This window comes from Odocoileus virginianus, chromosome 22 (assembly GCF_023699985.2).
Source record: "Odocoileus virginianus isolate 20LAN1187 ecotype Illinois chromosome 22, Ovbor_1.2, whole genome shotgun sequence".
NCBI lineage: Eukaryota > Metazoa > Chordata > Mammalia > Artiodactyla > Cervidae > Odocoileus > Odocoileus virginianus.
This window is the reverse complement of record NC_069695.1, coordinates 55,322,125-55,343,115: the sequence shown is the minus strand read 5'-3', so window position 1 is coordinate 55,343,115 and position 20,991 is coordinate 55,322,125. Positions and strand designations below refer to the sequence as shown.

The window sequence follows — 20,991 nt, the reverse complement described above, 5'->3', positions numbered from 1 at the left end:
ACCTGGAGGAGCTGCACGTGGACAGCCAGCCCCGGCTCCCACACTGCAGGCAGCCGAGCCTGCAGGTGCCCCTCGCTGTGGGTGCGGGTCCAAGGCCAGGAGGAGCCTCAGAAACAGCACCCCGCCCCCGCAGTGGTGCCCGTGCATGGCGCCGACAGGCAGGGGCTCCGAGAGCTGCTCCCAGCCAGACTGGCTTCTTGCAGCTCCAGCAGGCTCTGGCCAGTTTTAAGGTCTGACATCCAAGTGGCAGCTGCCCACCATCCACACTTCCCTCCTGCTTATGATCACCTCTCATTCCTGCCGCCCCGAGGTGGCTCCTCATCGCCAGCGTCCCCACCTTATCTGTCCGAGACTTTATCACCAAGTGCCCCACTTCCTGCCCTAAGTGAAGACGCAATATGTGTGCTTCTGGGTTTGACTCTAGAATAAATCGGGACTTTGAACATGGTGATAGTAGTATCACTTTGCTCTGAGAGAGGAAAGAATGAGTACAATGGAAAACCCAGGGTCCTGACACCAGCAGGTCCTCGAGACCCCGGGAGATACAGGACGGCACGTGGTCAGAGTCAGAACACAGAGTGCGGTGGGGCCAGGGCTGCACAGGCCGCCGGGCATCCTCACCTGGCCTCCAGCTCCCCGAGGGAGCGGCCTGCTCCCTGGGGCCTGAAGGTCCTGCTATGAAGACACGGGCATGCCTGAGGCCCTTTCCGCCCTGTGACTCGCCAACTCAGTCTTGTCAGATGGAGAACAGACCCCTCCTGGACTCGAGCTCTCTGTGCCGGGGATAGGCGAGGCATGACGCGGTGTCTCCCAGCCCCCTGGGGTGATCACTGTTTGGATCGCTGTGGACGGGACCAGGAGGGCAGGAGACACAGCGGTCGCCTCACCGCGGGCTGGCTCACCGCAGCCTGCGCTGGGAGGCCCTGGGGTCTGGTCTGTGTCCGCGCCGCGGGACGGCGGCTGAGGAGGCCCCATCAGCCTCGCCTCCGGCCTCTGCAGAGGGAGCAGAGCTGCTTGAGTGCCTTCCGGGGAACTTTCAGTTACCGGCCACCGGTAAGAGAGAGCCTGACCAGCTGTGTGAGGGGTGGCCGCCCTGTTCTAAAGCCCCTGAGAAGTCTGGGTTCAACCACGAGACACAAGACGGGACGTGGGCCCGGCCCCTCCGCTCTCAGTTTCCACGTTCCTGACGTCCCGCGTGGATCCCTGTCCTGTCAGAAGAGGGCCCGTGTAGGTTTCTCGGGTTAATGACATCACCACGTCCCCGAGTGGGTCACAGACACCAGCAGTGTTGCTGGGCTCTCGCTGGACACGGGCTCAGGGACACGCAGGACAGTGGCCTGTTCACACGGGCGGCGGGCTCTGCCCTCCTGCTGCAGGCACGGGGCAGGAAGGGCCAGGAGGAGCAGGTGCCAGAAGCCTCCGGCTGTCTTCACACAGCTCCCACCCTGGTTTCTCAGGCCTGGGTTTGGGCTCAGAGAGTAAGAATCTAGCTCAGCAATGTTAACCTCGCCTCACGGTTTAATCCTTGCTTTCAAGTTAACTTACTCAGATAAAGACCATGCCTTACAAATAATACTTTTGTGTCAATAAAAAAAAAGTATTTGTTGATATAATGCCTAATTACATACCTCTGTGTGTGTTAGTCACTTAGTCATGTCTGACTTTTTGTGACCCCATGGACGGTAGCCTGCCAGACCCTTCTGTCCATGGGATTCTCCAGGCAAGAATACTGGACTGCGTTGCCATTTCCTTCTCCAAATTACATACCTAACTACATACAATACACTTTAAAACATCTTTCTCTTTTTTGATAGTTGCGTTCCAATAAGGAATCGAATTGTACTATGGATTTTTAAAAACTAACAGTATTTATCTACTACTACTTAGCAAACTAGTCAGCCCAGCAGGGACACTGTCATTTTTTCCATTTCTGGTTTTACAACATGCTGTGATGTTGCTTTTTTAACGAAGAGAACTAGTTCTTTAGAGCATCACTGTCCTTTCGACAAGAGCAATATAAGAAACAAAGAAAGTCTTGGTGACTCCCCCAAGGGGTTCCCACAGAATTCTGTCCCCATCTCAGCTCGAACGCACCACCCCATGCTGTACGAGTTCCCATGACTTTCCATCAAAGCTCATGATCAAATTAAATACAGCACATAAATAAGTATATGGCACAAGAGAAACTATCACTTCTTCCCTCCATCTTCCTCCAAGGGGTAGAAAAACACACATCCTTCTAGAGGACAAGTCATCAAAATCATTCTTATTTTTAAGGGAAAGCCAAAATAGCTTTCTAAACAAAACAGGAAGGATATTCTTTCCCATTCCTATAACTAAAAGATAATTTAAAAAAGTATTTGCTAACTTTCCCAGAAAATGCACCTTTGGCTAAAGTTAGTATGTAAGTAACTTAAGAGGATGATAATTTAGGTGGACGGAAGCAGAAATGTCTCAGCCGAATCTATTCTTAAGGAACTAACTTCTAGGAAGTCTCCGGATCATGTTTGCTGTGCTTGCCTGCAAACCTAGTGATTCTTGGGTAAGGAAGCCCTTTCTGGTGGCTGTGCGTCCTCGCAGACATAAGGACGTTCACTCCTGATTCCGTCACTGATGGGATGGATGTGTCCCCATTTGCACTGGATACAGGCAGGCACACTCGGTTGTCACTAATGGCATCTCTGTGGACTTGAGCTAAGCCATGATTCAACACGGTTGAGGCCACAGTTCAGAGAGCAGAGGCACCAGGGGAGTGCGTGCCCCATGCAGGAAGCATGAGGTGTGGCTCTGTGTGGGTGTTCAGTTTCCTGAGAATAGGCGACCTCGTGGCAAGTCCACCTCCCTCACAGGTGGGCACTGGGCAGTCTCCCAGGTCCAGTGGCCTCCGTGTCCAGCGTGACCATGTCTGGTCCACCCGCAGCCCCTGTCCCTCCCTGAGGAGGTGTCGCCCTGTGAGACTCTGGGCTGAAAATGGTGATTTTTGCCACGTGTGCATCACAACTGCCGTAATTCTGAAAATGCAGAGTTGCAAGAGCACTAAAATCATTCTTCACTTTTTCTTTTTTTCCAGAGATGCTTTGTGAGGCAGTGGAAAATAAAACAGTTTCTCAAGTTTCATTAAAAAGTAAGTTCTCGTGTTACCTCGGGTGTCCTGGACCTATTTCAGCCTTCACTTATTTTTATCTTTTTAATCATAATAAGCCACTGCCACGGGGCCTGCTATTTTTGGAAGGAGAGAATGGGACGGCAGAGGGGCTGGATGACAACAGTCACGGTTTTAATAAAACATGACCCTCCCAGCTGGATGCGGGTTGGCCCTGACAGGCACCTCTGTTACGCGGGGCTGCCAGCCATTAAAACAGAATAATTGTCCTGCCTCCATGGCCGCTTCCTCATTTAGCCTGAATACTCCAAATAATGCAAACGGCCCGTGTGGAAACTGCAGCGTCCGTGGGGAGTGGGGGCCACGTGACGGGAGGGTCCCCGCTCGCCCCTGGCCTCCCGCTGGTGTGTGCGGTGGACGCCTTCCATGTGACCTGGGCCATTATTCTAGCTGCGCCAAGCTCGCTCCGCGTTACTCACTGGGGTCATTAAACCACCAACAAGCACTTTTCCCGGGCCTGCTTTGTGCCACTGGGGAACACACTGCCCCAGTGATGAAGTTCCTATGCTGACAATTAACAAAGTTGGAAAAATAAAAACAATTAAGAGACCCATTTAATTAAAAAGTAAAGTTAAACAAATAGACCTCGACAAGGAGCCGCCGTGGTTTTGGCAGGCGTGCCCCGTCCCTGGCTTAGGGAGCTTGGGCCCCCTTCCCGGTTGCAGGCACCCCTGGACCCATGACAGTCAGCATGGGGCCAGTCCTTCTCTGTGGGGAAGAGGCGGGGCGGTCAGTGAGGTCAGAGGTGCCTGCTCCGAGTCTGGGGCTCTTAGGACTGCCTGGTGCAAGATCCATGACCTCTCAGCCGGCACCAGTTTTGGTCCAAAGACACTGCCCATGAAGGAAGCTCCGGAGACCTGGGTTTGCAGGAAGAGAAACCCTGCCTCAAAGCTAACCGTGACCCTGAATTAAGCCCTCAGCCCCCCCGAGCATCAGCAGTAGGTCCGTCTGATTTGACTGCGTCCGCACATGGCCAATGAGAGGACTGCGTCTGAAGGCAACACGGGGCAGAGGGGTGACTGCCGCTGTCCCCTCCCCCATGGCAGGGAACCTGGTGAGGGGCCAGGGACCCGCACGCTGTTCCTTCTGTCCCCTTTCATGACCAAGCACCAGGGTCAGAAGCAAGCTGGGGACGGGCAGACCCAGCATCCGCCATCCCACGATGACCAGCGACACGCGGACCTGTGCCCTACTGGGCCATCACCCCACCCTGCTCGGACTGGCCACCTACCCCGCCTGACCCAGGCCCGGAGCTCCTGCCAGCTGGGGACGCTGTGTCACCTGTGGCAGATCCCGAGCCCCATCCAGGCCCACTGAACACTCTAACAAGATCCCAGGGACTGGACATGCTAGGCAGACGCCAGGGACTCAGTTGGCACCCACGAACGTCTAGGGAGCCCTGGGCTGGCTGGGGGGCAGACAGGAAACCTTCTGGGTGTCACAGAAGAGAAGTCTCTAGAGCTGCTGTGCTGAAGTCCATGCCCACGTCCCTGTGGACAGAAAAGCATGCTTTCCTCACCTTTAGAATATTCTGAACTATCGTTCAAATCGCTGAGAAGAGGTTTTGTGCTGCAGGCCCCGGGCAGCCCGTGGACGGACAGCTAAGAGCTTCCGGCTGCTCACTGGGGGGCAAGGCTGGCGGCAGGGGCTTGGCATGGACCTCTCGCCTGTTCACTGGGTAGTGCCCCTAGTTCAGTGTCAACTAATGGCCTTGGAGCCCCGAGCCCCCCATGCTGGGCATGGAGGGGTGGATGTCCTTGTCTCTGAGGGCTCAGGCACGGCCGCTACACAGCAGTATGCCCAACCTCCTGGCTCCAGAGTCCCTCCTGAATCTCACTGGCCCCAGGCCGTCATGTCTGCCTGCGTCCCCACCTCGGCTCGGGCCCAGCTCGCACAGGGTGACCCGGACATGCAGTCCTGTGGCCAGCCTCGCCAGCTAACCCCCGACCTCCTCACAGCACGGGCCCACCTGGAGGGTCAACTGTACCTGCATGTTGACAAAACCCACTGACAGCAGAACCTGTTTGTTCACTCCATAAAGACCAGATCCATAAAGATTTGGACAGAAAAAAAAAACCACCACAGAAGGCATGAAGAAAAAAGTGCAACACCAACTTGGTAATCAATGCGTAAACTCCTAATTTGGAAAACATCGGAAAGAGAGCGAAGCAGGGAGGCAGAAAATTCGGGCAAATGAGACAGGTCCCATAATCTTCAGGACATATTGACCCTGGAGTAGGAAAAAAGCAAAAACCAAGATTGAATTTTTGTATTGATTATCCAATTATTAATCTTTATAGAAACTATTCCAACACTGCACATAATGAGTAATTCATCAAAGTATATTAGGTGCCATGGAAGTTGCCTTCAGTATAAAGGGCCATTAAGTTTCTTGTAATTGCACATTACTGGAGCTTTCCTCGCTCTAAATCAAATCAACAGGACCGGCACGCACGCACTCTAATTGACTCTGTAATGACGCCATGCCCCTGGTGGCCACGAAAATGAGCAGCCCCGCGGACCCCGTCTCAGGCCTCAGGCCGCACGACCCCTGCCCCGCGGACGCATCTCAGGTCTCAGGACTCAGGTCCCAGGTCCCACGACCCCGGCCCCGCGGACCCGTCTCAGATCCCACGACCCTGGCCCGTGGACCTGGTCCCAGGTCCCACGACCCCGGCCCCGCAGACCCCGTCTCAGGTCCCAGGTCCCACGACCCCGGCCCCGTGGACCCCGTCTCAGGTCTCATGTCCCACGATCCCGGCACTGCAGACCCGTCTCAGGTCCCAGGACCCTGGCCCCGCAGACCCTGTCTCAGGTCTCAGGTCCCATGACCCCGGCCCTGCAGACTGGTCTCAGGTCCCACGACCCTGGCCCCGCAAACCCCGTCTCAGGTCTCAGGTCCCAGGTCCCATGACCCCGGCCCTGCGGACCCGACCCCGTCTCAGGTCTCAGGTCCCACGATTCCGGCCCCGTGGACCCCGTCTCAGATCTCAGGTAGCAGCCCATAGAGGGGTGTGGCCGGGTCCCACACTCCTTGGAGGAGTGGGCAGGGGATCCCCTGTGTTTTCATCTGGCACCTGGAAAGGTCGCCTGGACTGAGGACAGCACAGGGGGCCAGGGACCCTCCCCATGGAGGGTCTCACAGGCTGGAGGTTCTATCAGTTGACCTTGCCTGCACTTGACAAACGCAGAATCAAGGCTGGAAATGTATCCCCCATGCTGACGACACTGAACTTCCTATGTGACCTAGAGATCCACTTGAGGCAGAGAAGCAACAGCCCCTGAGGCTTTGCTCCATCTCTGCTTCTCCTGAAATGGCCTCTAAGAGTCCTGAACTTAAACCTGGATTCACTGGCCTCTACGACTCACAGGCAGCTGCTGGGGGCCGTCTAGAGCGCGGCTCTGTCTCCCAGAATTGTTATTTATATTTTAAACACTGTTTAACCTGCTCTCCCTGACTCCACTCTAACTTCCCAGGGGCGAGGCATCTGATCCGATCAGGCGCCTCGACTACCCGGCAATGCCCCAGCAGAGCCAGCAATCTGCAGACACGGGTTGATTTCTGTCCTCTTTGAAAGTCAGACTACTCTCCACCAGGAGACTCACTGAGGCTTAGTCTGGGCCCCGCAGGCCTCGGAGATCTCGTTCTCCAGCTGTGAAGTCATGGCCACAGTAACTTCACCACATCTTCCTTCTGTGGGGCAGAGCTTGGAAACTTAACATTAATTCCTTCTCTGTTTATCGAAATTAGATTTCTTTTTTCTTTCAGAGGACCACTTTTAAGCATTAATTAATTAATTTTTGGCCATGCTGGATCTCTGTTGCTGCAGGCGGCTTTCTCTAGTTGCAGAGACGGGAGCGACTCTTTGTTGCAGTGCATGGACTGTGGCGCACTGCACTCTAACCGCGGTGGCTTCTCGTCTCGGAGCATGAGCCCTAGGCGCACAGGCTCCAGCTGTCGTGGTGCACACACTGCAGCTGCCTGAGACCTGTGAAACCGTCCTGGCCCAGGGGTCCAAGCTGTGTCCCCTGCATTGGCAGGCAGATTCTTAATCCACTTTACCACCAGGGATGTTCTATCTAAATCTGATTTCTGAAGAAGCCTTGATATAGCTATTCAAAAACAAAAAAACAAAACCAAAGAACCAGCACGTGGAGAACAAGCTGGGTAGGATATTTGTTCACAGTGTCAGCTCAGACTGAAGATCACTGAGGCCTTCCAGTGGTTTCTGGACGGGTTGTCTCTATACCCGAGCTGTGCTGGGCTTTCACGTGGGATTCAGACGACTGAGCTTCGGGATAAATCAGGGCCTATTTCCATCACAGGGCGTGAAGAGACCCGAGATGAAGTGACAGGAGTCTTGAGCCAGGAGTGGGGCTCCGAGCTCAGCACCTTCCCACTGGTCACAGCCCCGGGTCCACAAATTGTCAGAAAAGCTCACCGCACAAGAGCATGGTCTTATCCAAATACTCTATAGATTCAGCAAGCCCCAGGAATCCCACCAGTTTCTGCAAAGCCCTGTGGTGGGCAGGGTTACAAACTGCTGGGATCCAAGGGCATGTTTCTAAAGCCACGGGAAAAAGCCATGTTTCTAAAGCCTCTAAGCAGCCAGGGACAGGGAGGGCTCCATGAGGGAACCTCCTCCGAGGGTCCTGCATTTCTAAATCTCCTCCTTACTCTCCTACCAGTCAGGAAGCGCTGGACGCCATCTGCAGAGTGAGGCTCGCCCGCGGCCCCCTTCCTGCCCTCTGTGTCAGGAACCCACTGGGGACCTCACCACCCCAGGCAGCCTAGGTGACCCCAGCGCCGGCTCTGAAGACTTAGTGATGGTGGTGATTGGACACCTCGAACTGACTGATGGTGGCCAGGGGACATCAGCATCTTTACAGCTCAGAGGTCGTGACCTCACAGCCGACCTGGGCTTGCGCAGAGAGGAACAGGACGCGGTGCAGAAGGGGGCGAGGCAGGCGAGGGCAGGGGCGCGACACTGAGAGGCTGCTGGAGAGCACAGGTGGCAGCCCACGCTCGCGAGCCCACCGGGCTCACTGGGCGAGCCTGTTGCCGAATTTCCATCCGCACACTTCCCTGCAGCCCGCGACTCTGCAGCACTGTGGCAGGAAACCACGTGTGATCTGATGGGAATGACTGTCTCCATCTTGGTGAGCGAAGGTGTCATAGCTCAGGGGTTACAGGTGCAGGTGCGGGGGATGGTGGGCACGGCGGGGTGTGATGGGTGTGCGTAGGGGTGACAGGTGTGGAGGAGTGTGACAGGTGTCTGGGGTGTGTGATGGGTATGTGTGGGGTGACAGATATGTAGGGGGTGACAGGTGTGTGGGTGGGTGACAGGCATGGTGGGGTGTGACAGGTGTGTGGGTGTGACAGCTATGTGGGGGGTGATGGGTGTGTGTGGGGGTGACAGGTGTGTGTGGGGGGTGACAGGTATTGGGGGTGACGGATGTGGTGGTAAGTGATGGGTGTCTGTGGGGTGACAGGTGTGTGTGGGGGTGATGGGTGTGTGTGTGGGTGATGGGTGTGTGTGGGGGTGACGGGTGTGGTGGTTGGGTGACGGGTGTGTGTGAGTGTGACAGATGTGTGTGGGGGTGACGGGTGTGTGTGGGGGGTGACGTATTGGGGGTGACAGGTGTGTGGGGGTGACAGATGTGGTGGTAAGTGATGGGTGTCTGTGGGGTGACAGGTGTGTGTGTGGGTGATGGGTGTGGTGGTTGGGTGACGGGTGTGTGTGAGTGTGACAGATGTGTGTGGGGGTGACGGGTGTGTGTGGGGTGACGGGTGTGTGGGGGGGTGATGGGTGTGTGGGGGTGACAGGCATGTGTGGGGGTGACAGGCGTGTGTGTGGGGTGATGGGTGTGGTGGTGGGGTGATGGGTATGTGGGGATGATGGGTGTGTGCGGGGGTGACAGGTGTGTGGGGGTGATGTGTGTGTGTGGAGGTAACAGGTGTGTGTGGGGGTGACAGGTGTGTGTGGATGTGACAGATGTGTGTGGGGGTGACAGGTGTGTGGGGGGGTGATGGGAGTGTGTGTGGGGTGATGGGTGTGGTGGTGGGGTGATGGGTGTGTGGGGGTGACAGGCATGTGTGGGGGTGACAGGCGTGTGTGTGGGGTGATGGGTGTGGTGGTGGGGTGATGGGTATGTGGGGATGATGGGTGTGTGCGGGGGTGACAGGTGTGTGGGGGTGGTGGGTGTGTGTGGAGGTAACAGGTGTGTGTGGGGGTGACAGGTGTGTGTGGATGTGACAGATGCGTGTGGGGGTGACAGGTGTGTGGGGGGGTGATGGGAGTGTGTGTGGGGTGATGGGTGTGGTGGTGGGGTGATGGGTATGTGGGGGTGATGGGTGTGTGTGTGGGGTGATGGGTGTGGTGGTGGGGTGATGGGTATGTGGGGGTGACGGGTGTGTGTGGGGGTGACAGGTGTGTGGGGGTGATGTGTGTGTGTGGAGGTAACAGGTGTGTGTGGGGTGATGGGTGTGTGTGGGGGTGACAGGTGTGTGGGGGTGGTGGGTGTGTGTGGCGGTAACTGGTGTGTGTGGGGGTGACTGGTGTGTGTGGATGTGACGGATGTGTGTGGGGGTGACAGGTGTGTGTGGGGGTGATGGGAGTGTGTGTGGGGTGATGGGTGTGGTGGTGGGGTGATGGGTATGTGGGGGTGACGGGTGTGTGTGGGGTGATGGGTATGGTGGTGGGGTGATGGGTGTGTGTGGAAGTGATGGGTGTGTGGTGGGGTGACAGGTGTGTGGGGGTGATGTGTGTGTGTGGAGGTAACAGGTGTGTGTGGGGGTGACAGGTGTGTGTGGATGTGACAGATGTGTGTGGGGTGACAGGTGTGTGTGGGGGTGATGGGAGTGTGTGTGGGGTGATGGGTGTGGTGGTGGGGTGATGGGTATGTGGGGGTGACAGGTGTGTGGGGGGTGATGGGTGTGGTGGTGGGGTGATGGGTATGTGGGGGTGACGGGTGTGTGTGGGGGTGACAGGTGTGTGGGGGTGGCGGCTGTGGTGGTGGGTGACGGGTGTGTGGTGGGGTGACAGGTGTATGGGGGTGATGTGTGCGTGTGGAGGTAACAGGTGTGTGTGGGGTGATGGGTATGGTGGGGGGGTGACGGGTGTGTGTGGGGGTGATGGGTGTGTGGCGGGGGTGACAGGCCCAGGGGGGTGCTAGGCAGGGCAGGGCATGCTGCGCTCCGCTGTCTGGACGGTGGACGGGTGCTGGAGGACAATGGCCTGTGCTCCCAGGGCCGTCTTCCATCCAGCAGAACACTGAGGTGACAGACGGACTCCGACATACATGATTTCAGCTCCTTTCTTAAACTAAGATGCCTTAAAGCTGCCTGCACATCTCCCCTCCAACACGGCCAGCACACTGCGTCTCCAGCGTGGCCACAGTCAGCCCTGCGCCACCAGAGCAAACACGCAGGTGATGGCCCGCGGCGGCCACCACTGCAGCCACCACTGCTTTTCCTCCGACCGACCGTCTGCCAAGAGGAAATCGCTTGCTGCCCTGGGAGCCTGCGAATCCCAGAAAACAATTTTAAATCCACAAAAATAATTGAACTTCGCTTCTACTGAGCCACCCCTTCCATTCTGATTTTTATTACAATGTCAACAAGAGTTTAATTTGTTCTAAAGTTTAGGTTCTTAAGCCTGAGTGATATACGGTAGTTTACAGCTTGCTGGCAACAGCTACTGTGGACAAAAAAAAAAACCAAAGTGCACAGAAAGGCGATTCTGAGTCTGACGCTGGGAAAGCCAGGAGCCCGGCCAAGAGCAGCAGACAGCAGGCTCTCCTGCGGCCAGGACGGGGGCCCCGACACGTGACGTGGTCTGTCCCCTCCTGGCCAATCTGAGTCTGGGGATGGCAGTTACGAGGAAATACCCAAAGTGTGGTTTCTCTCATCAAATGCAGCCAGGTCATCTTGGTGCTGCTGTCTTGTCGGGGCTCTGTCCTAAAGACGATCCCAGAGAAAACCCTTGAGGGGAAGGAGTGTGTCAGGGCCCCGGCTGTCCCTCCATATACCTCCCCCCTTCAGGTGTCTCCCCACCGGCTCTCCCCACTCCCGGGGTGTCCTTCTCGGGTGTCCCCCCATGTACCCCGAGTCCAGGTATCCCCCACTGGGTGTCACCCCCCCAGGGTGTCCATCCTGGGTGTCCCCCCAGTGTCCCCGCCCCCAGGTGACCCCACCCTACTGGGTGTCACCCCCCCAGGGGTCCCCCCTGGGTGTTCCCCCAGTGTCCCCACCTCTTGGGTGCCCCCCCGGGTGTCCCCACCCGAGTGACCTTCTCATTCACCGACTTTGGTCTGTGAGTTTCCTGTCTGTACAGAATGCTCCAACCTCACTCACACTCATAGGTGAGAAGTTAACTCCCGAGGCCGCTGCTGGGGCCCTGCCCAGTCTCGGTTGAAACCTCTGCAGAGACACAGAGTGGTCTGCAAACCAACCAGGCTCGGCACGTGGAGAGAGGACAGGGAGGCCTGAGACGGGCTGTCCTCAGAGCCCTGGGGGCGGCAGAGGGAGCTGGCGGGGCCCGGGTCACGTCTGGACGCCAGGCCTGCCTGGCCACACCTCCCTGCTTCCTCCTGCCAGGCCCGCCGGCCGGAGCCGGGGCATCACGGCGGTCTCCCCACGCCGCCTAGGGCGCTCCCAGGCTGTATCTGGAGAGCGGCAGCTGTGCGGCCTGATACGGCGAGTGGGGAAGCCTTCCCAGGGGAGGGCGGGCGGGCTGGAGCTGATAAGGCCCCCTGCCCAGCCGAGGATGCATCCTGAACTGTGTGCCTTGCTTCAGAGCCTGAGAGCCGGCCCTGGGTTCTGGGCGATAACTGTCTGCATCCTCCAGAGGCTGGCGCGGCCCATTGTCTCAGGACCAGGCTGTGATTAGTCAGGGTCCCCTGGGCCTGATAAGGGCGGATGTTTGAGAGGGGGAATGGACCGTCTTTATTCTTAACTGTGTGGAAGCGTCCACTTTGTAATCTGTAAGGAAGGAAGAACCTGGTGTCAAAATTCAGACTGAAAAGGGTAAAGGGGCTCAAGGCTTTGTGCCCAGCTGATGTGAGGACCCACATGGCTCCTGCTTTAAAGAGAGTCCTTTATTTAGCTAAACAGTAAGTGATGGAGACGCACACATATTTTTATTCCCCAAGAGAAACTCTGCTATCAGCATTATTTTGTGTCATATAAAAATAGAATTAGAATTTTCTCCCATCGCGCCTGAAAAAAGGTTGTGTGTGTTCCACATACAGAAGCAAACACGCACAACGCACACACGCCTTCGCTTCCAAAGCACTTCTCTCCTTTGACATTGAGTGTTTCAGCAAAACCGTAAGTAACGCCAACAAAGCTGCACACGAGGTCAGACCTAGAAACGTCCCCAGGCCAGGCTGCCTCTCTGGACACCTTCATATAAATGGACCCACATAAAATGTGGTCCTTTGTGTCTGGCTTTTTCACTCTACATGTTTTCAAGGTTCAACCATGTCCTACCACGAATCAGTACTTCATTCTTCCTTGTGGGTATGGATACAGCACACTGTTTAAAATCTGTTCCATGGACATTTAGGTTGTTTCACATGTTTGGATATTACACACAATGCCGTTAAGGACATTTGTGTGCAAGTCTTCATGTGTACATATTTGTTCATTTCTCTGGGCAGATGTCTGAGCGTGGGATTGTCGGGTCTTCTGGCGAAGGCACGGCCCAAGTGACTGTACTCCTTGTATCCCCACTGGTAACCTGCGAGAGTGCTCACTTCTAAGTTGCTACCATCTCTGATTTTTCACAGCATCTCTCATGGGTGTGAAAAGGTGTCTTCCTGGCATTCCCCAGGACTGACGACGCTGAGTATCTTTTCATGTATTTATTAGCCATTCATGTATCTTCTCTGGAGAAATGTCTATGTAAATCTCTTACCCAGTTTTTGACTGGCTGTCTTATTATTAAGATACGCAGCTTTTACATGTTCTAAGTGTAAGTCCTTTATCAGACACTTGTTTTGCAAATACATCCATCTCACATGTTGCTGGTCTATTTTTTTGGCCATGCCACACAGCTTGCAGGATCATGGTTCCCCTGACCAGGGACTGAACTGGGTTATGTGGCTCCACTCCATGGAGTGGGGGGAGAGGAATAGCCCCGAGTTACAGCACCACAGATCTAGTTTCCCAAGGTCCAGGTTCCCTTGAATAAATGCTTTCCAGTTTGCTCTGCCTCTGGGTTGTTGTCAGGTTCTGGAATAATTGATCTGGAAGTTGTGTCAGTGTTTTTACTACTTTTAGGGACTGCTATCTCACCAAGGTCCTCTCTGCATCACTTTGGAAGTCCTGCCTTTCCTCCATTTCTCCTTGGGTCATCAAAAAGTGCCTCCACGAATAACAGAGATTCTCTGATGAAGGAAACACATACCACACTCCACACTTCTCTTTGGCTTTCGAGGCGAGTCCACACATGAAAGCTAGATTCTTGAGCGGGAATCTTCGCTCACTGCATCTTAATGACACAGCTCGACCTCAGGGGCCCAGAGCTGACTCTTACATCGGGGTTGGCGGGCAGGTCACGGCGGACCCCGGTTCTGTCCCTGCCACGCTCCGAGCAGCTCCAGTGACACCTCTCTCTGAGCTTCAGCCTCCCTCTCTGTCAGCTGGGGCTGAATCGGCGGTTCTGCCCGCTCAGGGCTGCTGTGAGGCTGAATTCGTCAACAGAAACTGTATGTACAGTCACTCTGGAAGGAGCCCAGCCCACGCGCTGGCGCTATTCTTGTCGTCTGGGTTTTCTGCGTGCTGGTGATAGTGTGTCAGGTAGGACACACACAGCTCTGATGGGAACACAGTTTCTAGAACACCAATCATCTGGGTTCTCGCCTGGACCCGAAGGACGGCTGTGGCAGGCGGTCATTCTCCCTCAGGAATCCACATGGAAGGGACACTCCTGTATCAGAGAGGTCGCTCAGAAGGGCCACACGCCGTTGGCCCTCTGCCTGGCCCTCTAGGCAGGGCAGCCACACGCCCACTGCTCTCGAAAAGACAGGCGTCCAGCAGATGCAGACAGGGCCCTCCGGCCCCAGTCACCACTCCTCAGAGACCCCAGGCCTGACCACCCATCAGCAGCGGGGTTTCTGAGCACCTTTCCCCTGGTGTCACAGCACAGCCATGTGCCAGGTGTGGGCTCACGCGTCTGAAAGGACCTGCCAGGCCTGCTTGCTCTTCAGTGAGGAAGAGCTGTGAAACGTGTGGCATCGGAGAGCAAAGACGTGGAGAGCAGGCCTGGAACCGGGCGGCGCTGACTAGGGCCCCTGGGAAGGCGCCCACCTCTCCGCAGAGGCATATCCACTAGGAAGACCACGTTCGGGTCCCAACGCGCTCACCTGCCAATGCTCTCCCCCTTGAGGCCAGCCCACAAGGGAGCATGCACCGTGACACAGCTGCAGGGCCCCAGCGCGGCAGGCCAGCGCCAGGCTCTGGCCCAAGCGGAGCCAAGGGGCTCCGGCTCCACGCTCTTCCCTCCGCCTCCTCCCCCACCCCCCACCCAGGTCAGATTCCTCTTTCTTTCCCTCGAGTTAGTGACGCCAAACAATTCTCCACTTAGAGAAGGAAGTAAGCTAAGGCCTAGGATTAAGGGAGAAGGTTCACATTAGCTGAAAGCAAACCAACAGATGCCCCTCAAGTGCCCAGAAAGCAACTGGGCTGAAGAACCCTGGATGAGAGTCGGGCGGCCTGCACTTCCTGCTCACGTCGGCATCTGGCATCTGAGGGCTGGCCCAAGCGGCAGACACTGAAGCTGCAGGGTCACCCGAGCTGCGGGAGGCCAGGAGACGCTCGCTGTCACAGCCCAGCGGGCTGCATCCCAGGGGCCAGGCACAACGCCTATTTATAGAGGCCCTTACTCAGCGGACACTCAGAGCGGCCCCTGCCTCCCCCCTTTCTCGAGGGGCATGTCCCAGCGGTGCGGGTGCAGCAGGAACGCACACACCAGCCAGGACCAGGGAAGCACAAGGCCTGATCGCCGCCCGGGGTTGAGTGGCAGCGTCCAGGCCCCCTCTGTCACCGGCTGTCACTCGGGTCTATCTAGACAGGCAGGAGGGTATTTATTTATTCCGAAGTCTCACACCATCTGACCCTTGGGGGCATGGCGTCCCTGGAAGCCTGGCTCAGGGTCCCTGTGCAGACTCATGTCCCCGCGAGGCTCCCAGGGCCGAGTGTGGACAGGGCTCTGTGCCCTTCCAGACTCTCGGTGCTGGGAGTTGTGGGGCTGGGGCTCTGCTCCCGGGACTCCTGTCTTGGGAGATGAGGCCTGTGGGTCATCAGACTGATGGTAGTCCCCACCCCGGCCGTCTCCGGACGCCGTGCTCTAAGGACTGACCCTCAGGACCCGTGCATGGCCGAGTGCACCCTCTGCCCAGCAGGTAGAGCCCACCGTCTAACAATCCAGCGTGTTTGATCCAGACTCTTTCAATCATCACTAGGAGTGGGGAGGCCTCAGAGCTGGGCCCTGGGCCAGGTTAGTAAAACTTTCCATGAGGAAAGCCCGCGTTCGCTCCCAGAGCAGCCCCAGCTCAGGAAAGAAGGGGGGAGCGGGGGGAGGGGGGTGCAAGCCAGACTCAGGCAGACACGGCCTGGCCGCCTGCTCCACCTGCTTGTTGTTTTAATGACATCGAGACTTCTGGAAACCCGAGACCCCTGGAGGGGCCTGAAAGGGCCGATTGTGGCCGAGGCCGCGGGGTGGGCTGGGGGGACACAAGGGAGGGGCCGGCAGCAGCAAATGACACCTTGAGACCGTTGCTGGCTCACAAAGCGGGTCCTCACGTCAGCAACTTAGGGCCCCCCATGAAAAGATGGGACAGGCCCCGGAGCTTCAGGGATGTTCACAATGCTGCCAGCAGATCCACGTCAATGGGAGCAAGTCCAGGACACAGGGATCAGTGTGTACGCGAGTGTGAACTGCCCACGTGTACAGCCAAGGAGCGAGTGCAGGACACAGACTGCTGTGCACGTGAGTATGAACCACCATGTGCACACCCGGGGAATGAGTCCAGGACACACAGACCACTGTGCACGTGAGTGTGAACCACCATGTGCACACCCGGGGGGCGAGTACAGGACACACAGACTGCTGTGCATGTGAGTGTGAACCACCATGTGCACACCCGGAGAGCAAGTCCAGGACACACAGACCGCTGTGCACATGAGTGTGAACCACCATGTGCACACCCGGGGAGCGAGTCCAGGACACACAGACCACTGTGCACATGAGTGTGAACCACCATGTGCACACCTGGGGGGCGAGTACAGGACACACAGACTGCTGTGCATGTGTGTGAACCACCATGTGCACACCCGGGGAGCGAGTCCAGGACACACAGACCGCTGTGCACGTGTGTGAACCACCATGTGCACACCCGGGGAGCGAGTCCAGGACACACAGACCACTGTGCACGTGAGTGTGAACCACCATGTGCACACCCGGGGGGCGAGTACAGGACACACAGACTGCTGTGCACATGTGTGAAACACCATGTGCACACCCGGGGAGCGAGTCCAGGACACACAGACCGCTGTGCACGTGTGTGAAACACCATGTGCACACCCGGGGGGCGAGTCCAGGACACACAGACCGCTGTGCACGTGTGTGAAACACCATGTGCACACCCGGGGAGCGAGTCCAGGACACACAGACCACTGTGCACATGAATGTGAACCACCATGTGCACACCTGGGGGGCGAGTACAGGACACACAGACTGCTGTGCATGTGTGTGAACCACCATGTGCACACCCGGGGAGCGAGTCCAGGACACACAGACCACTGTGCACATGAGTGTGAACCACCATGTGCACACCCGGGGGGCGAGTACAGGACACACAGACCACTGTGCACATGTGTGAAACACCATGTGCACACCCGGGGGGCGAGTCCAGGACACACAGACCGCTGTGCACGTGTGTGAACCACCATGTGCACACCCGGGGAGTGAGTCCAGGACACACAGACCACTGTGCACATGAGTGTGAACCACCATGTGCACACCCGGGGGGCGAGTACAGGACACACAGACCGCTGTGCACATGTGTGAAACACCATGTGCACACCCGGGGAGCGAGTCCAGGACACACAGACCGCTGTGCACGTGTGTGAAACACCATGTGCACACCCGGGGGGCGAGTCCAGGACACACAGACCGCTGTGCACGTGAGTGTGAACCACCACGTGCACACCCGGGGAGCGAGTCCAGGACACACAGACTGCTGTGCATGTGTGTGAACCACCATGTGCACACCCGGGGAGCGAGTCCAGGACACACAGACCACTGTGCACGTGTGTGAACCACCATGTGCACACCCGGGGAGCGAGTCCAGGACACACAGACTGCTGTGCACGTGTGTGAACCACCATGTGCACAGCCGGGGGGCGAGTACAGGACACACAGACTGCTGTGAACATGTGTGAAACACTATGTGTGCAGCTGGGGAGTGAGTCCAGGACACACAGACAGCTGTGCATGTATGTGAAACACTATGTGTGCACCTGGGGAGCGAGTCCAGGACACACAGACCACTGTGCACGTGTGTGAAACACCATGTGCACACCGGGAGGGCGAGTACAGGACACACAGATCGCTGTGCACATGTGTGAACTGCCATGTATACACCCAGAGGGGGAGTTGCTGGGTGGTTGTGTAGCTCAGCCCAGGGAGGGGCAGGTCATGGAAATCACCGAGGAAACACTGTAGCTTTTATGACACATTCAATCCATATTTAAAATAAGAGATCACAAAGCTAATTTTTTAAAAAAGATATTCAGTGATACCGCCATGATTGAGAAATCCAAATTAAAAGTTTAAATTTCATGAATATTGTTGAACCAAAGAATCAATTATAACCAAAGTAACTTATGGGCCAGATACTATTGATACAACAGCAGAAACACCTGAAAAACAAAGAAATGGGGTTCACTCGAGGCATGTCTTGGAAGCAAACGGAGATTTGGCACGAGCACGGACCCGCTGTGTGTAGGGCTTCACTTTGCACGGAGCATGGGCGTCCTGTTTAAGGTACGGCACCTTTCCTGTCTCTGAAAGATTCACTTATGCGCTCCAAATGCCCTGGCTCCCTGGAACTGGACATACTATCCTACTATTGCCCTTTTCACTCTACATTTCTGGGAGACAAAAACCTTAAATAAAACACCAGAACACACATGAAATGAACTCTCACTGCTCACAGGCCCGGCACCACTAGCATCACAAGGAAGCCAGAGGAGCCCACATAGCCCCGACTCCTATCGGTCAGCACAGAGCCTCTGAGAGCCCAGTGCGGAGGGTGCACGGCCTGGCAGGAGTCACCCCATCACTGTGGGGTCGACCTGGCAGAAGTGCCCTGAACCGTCTCCATGGGGTCAGACGCGCAGTTGCTCCATTCCTGAGCCTGTGGGAGGATGACTTCCCCACAGGAGCCGCAGCAAACGCCAGGCCCTCCTGTCCTGGGGGTGGTGCCAGGGCTCGCAGGACAAAGACCCAGGAGAGGGCACAGCAGGCCCCCCAGTGCCATCAGAGCTAGCTCCCCTGTCCTGTAGGGAGGACATGCCGCTGCACCCTCCGCCCCGTCCTAGTTCCCTGGTCTGTACCGTCAGTCACCCCCGTTTCTTGCCTCTTCCTGGGCTCAAACGACAAAGATGGAGTGTCTGCTTGTTAATGTCAAGACTGCTTGAAACCAATGGTTTCTAATTTTCTGATTTAGTTGTTCACCCTTGTTTCCATCTTCTATGTCTATACTTTTCTGGGCTGGGCTGCAAATTCAAACCCAGACACAAGTAGAGACTCACATGGCCTGGAGTGAATTCCAACCATTGCCCCAACCCCCTCCAGACCTTTCACAGGGGTCTGTTTCTAAATCAGGGATCGGCCCCAGCCCACAGATTCCCTCTCCCCACAGGGCTCAGGGCTGCACCGCACGGCTCTGGGGTCAGGGCTCGGGACCGCGCATGCTCCTGGGCTCAGGCCTCGGGGCCGCACTGTGCATACCCCTGGATACCGACCCTCTTCACAAATTAATTTTCAGATACTTCGACCATATATGACGTGTAAAGTTGAGGCCATTGAGGGATTAGATTACTGGTGCCTACTTAAGTCATCCAAGCGTTACAGAAACCCCTCGAGGCCCCCACCCACTCCATGACACCTGTGTACCCCCGTCACCATCCGGTCAGAGAGGACCAGTGAGAACCACCCCAACCCCTGTGGTATCCAGGCTGGGGACTCAGGTCCCCATGCTGATGATGCCTTTATTCTGCACCAGACGGTCTTTTGAGGACTGACAAGGGGCTGACCCATGTATACATGGCAGCTCCCATGAGCAAGTGGGTCCCGGGGTGGGACCAGGGTAAGCAGAGATGACTCTCTAGGAACCCACAAACACAGCCCGCAAAGGGGGTGCCTGCTGTGAAGCAAGCATTTAGGAACAAGAACACTCGTGAGCCGGTGAGCTCGCATGAGGAAGGAGCTGGAGAGGCACCAGAAGGGCCCCAGGCTGCCCGAGCGGATGGATACCTGCTAGGCCTGGGGTCCACCCGAGCGGACGAGGACGTGCCAGGCCCGGGGTCCACCCAAGTGGACAGGGACCTGCCAGGCCCAGGGCACCGGGATCCACCCAAGCACATGGGGACCTGCCAGGCCCGGGATCCCGGGATCCACCCAAGCAGATGGGGACTGCCAGGCCTGGGGCCCTCCCGGTCACTGGGCTGGGGGCTATGACCAGGTGTCCCCACCAGGAAGGCCCATGTGCCCTGGGTCTGGCTGTACCCACACCTCAGGTGGGAATGGGCACCAAGGGTGAGGGTGGGTGCTGGGGGCCCTGTACCCACGCCTGGGACAACACACCCAGCGACTCTCCCTGGAGGGTTTCTGGGGCAGAACACAGGCGTGGGGGACACGGCAGTCATGGAAGGAAGATGCCCACGTGTCTGGCTCCGATTTCAGGGAAAAGGCCAGGAGCCTCAACGGTGGAGGCAGAAAGGCCAAGGTGGCCGACAGGGGGCGGGGGTGTGGGGCTGTGCCCAGGACTGTCCTGCAGTTCTCGGGTTCCCCGAGCCCTGCAGCCAGGGAGCTGGGCGGCAGGTGGGCGCTGGGTCATACCCTGCTTAGGGAGTGACTTACACCAGGGAGACAGGCTGCTGGCTGACAGAGGCCAGACGCCCACACGGATGCGCCATGTGGGGCCCACAAGAGCACTGAATCACCTAAGTGACAAAACCTGGGGGCCCCTGGCATTTTGTCCCAAAGCAAGAGAATAAATCTCTCGACCAGGTGCCGTCTGCCATCATTTCACAGGAAGACCTCATGTTAGAAAGTTTGCATCATCAACCTGACTGCAGGGATCCCGAAAGCATGCCCTACATCTACCCAAACTCGCCCCTGCAGAGTGGGCGCTGCGCTGGGTGGGTGCGCTGGAGTGCTGCCCCCCTCCCCATCTGATCACTGGGCTCCCAGGCGGCACAGTGGTGAAGAGCCCGCCAGCCCGTGCAGGAGACACAAGAGATGTGGGTTTGATCCCTGCATCAGGAAGAGCCCCTGGATCTGGCAACCCACTCCAGTGTTCTTGCTGGAGAATCCCATGGACAGAGGAGCCGGGAGGGTTACAGTCTAGGGTTGCAAAGGGTTGGACGTGACAGCAAACACGCACAGAACACAAGGTTTCCCAAGCTGAACAGAGTGAAAGCCGCTCATTTTTAGCTATTTAACCACTTAATGATGGTTCATGCAACTACAGAGGCACTTCAGACGCTAAGCAACAAGCAGGGCCCACAGCCCAGTCCAAAGAGGCCTCTTGTC

The 20,991-nt window shown here is 56.8% G+C and overlaps 1 protein-coding gene across 2 annotated transcripts in view; it reads right to left on the bottom strand.

Moving 5' to 3' along the window:
* The window catches only part of NFATC1 (nuclear factor of activated T cells 1), a 90,108-nt gene that overhangs the window by 6,976 nt on the left and 62,141 nt on the right, over window positions 1-20,991 (bottom strand). The gene's annotated exons all lie outside the window — the stretch shown is intronic.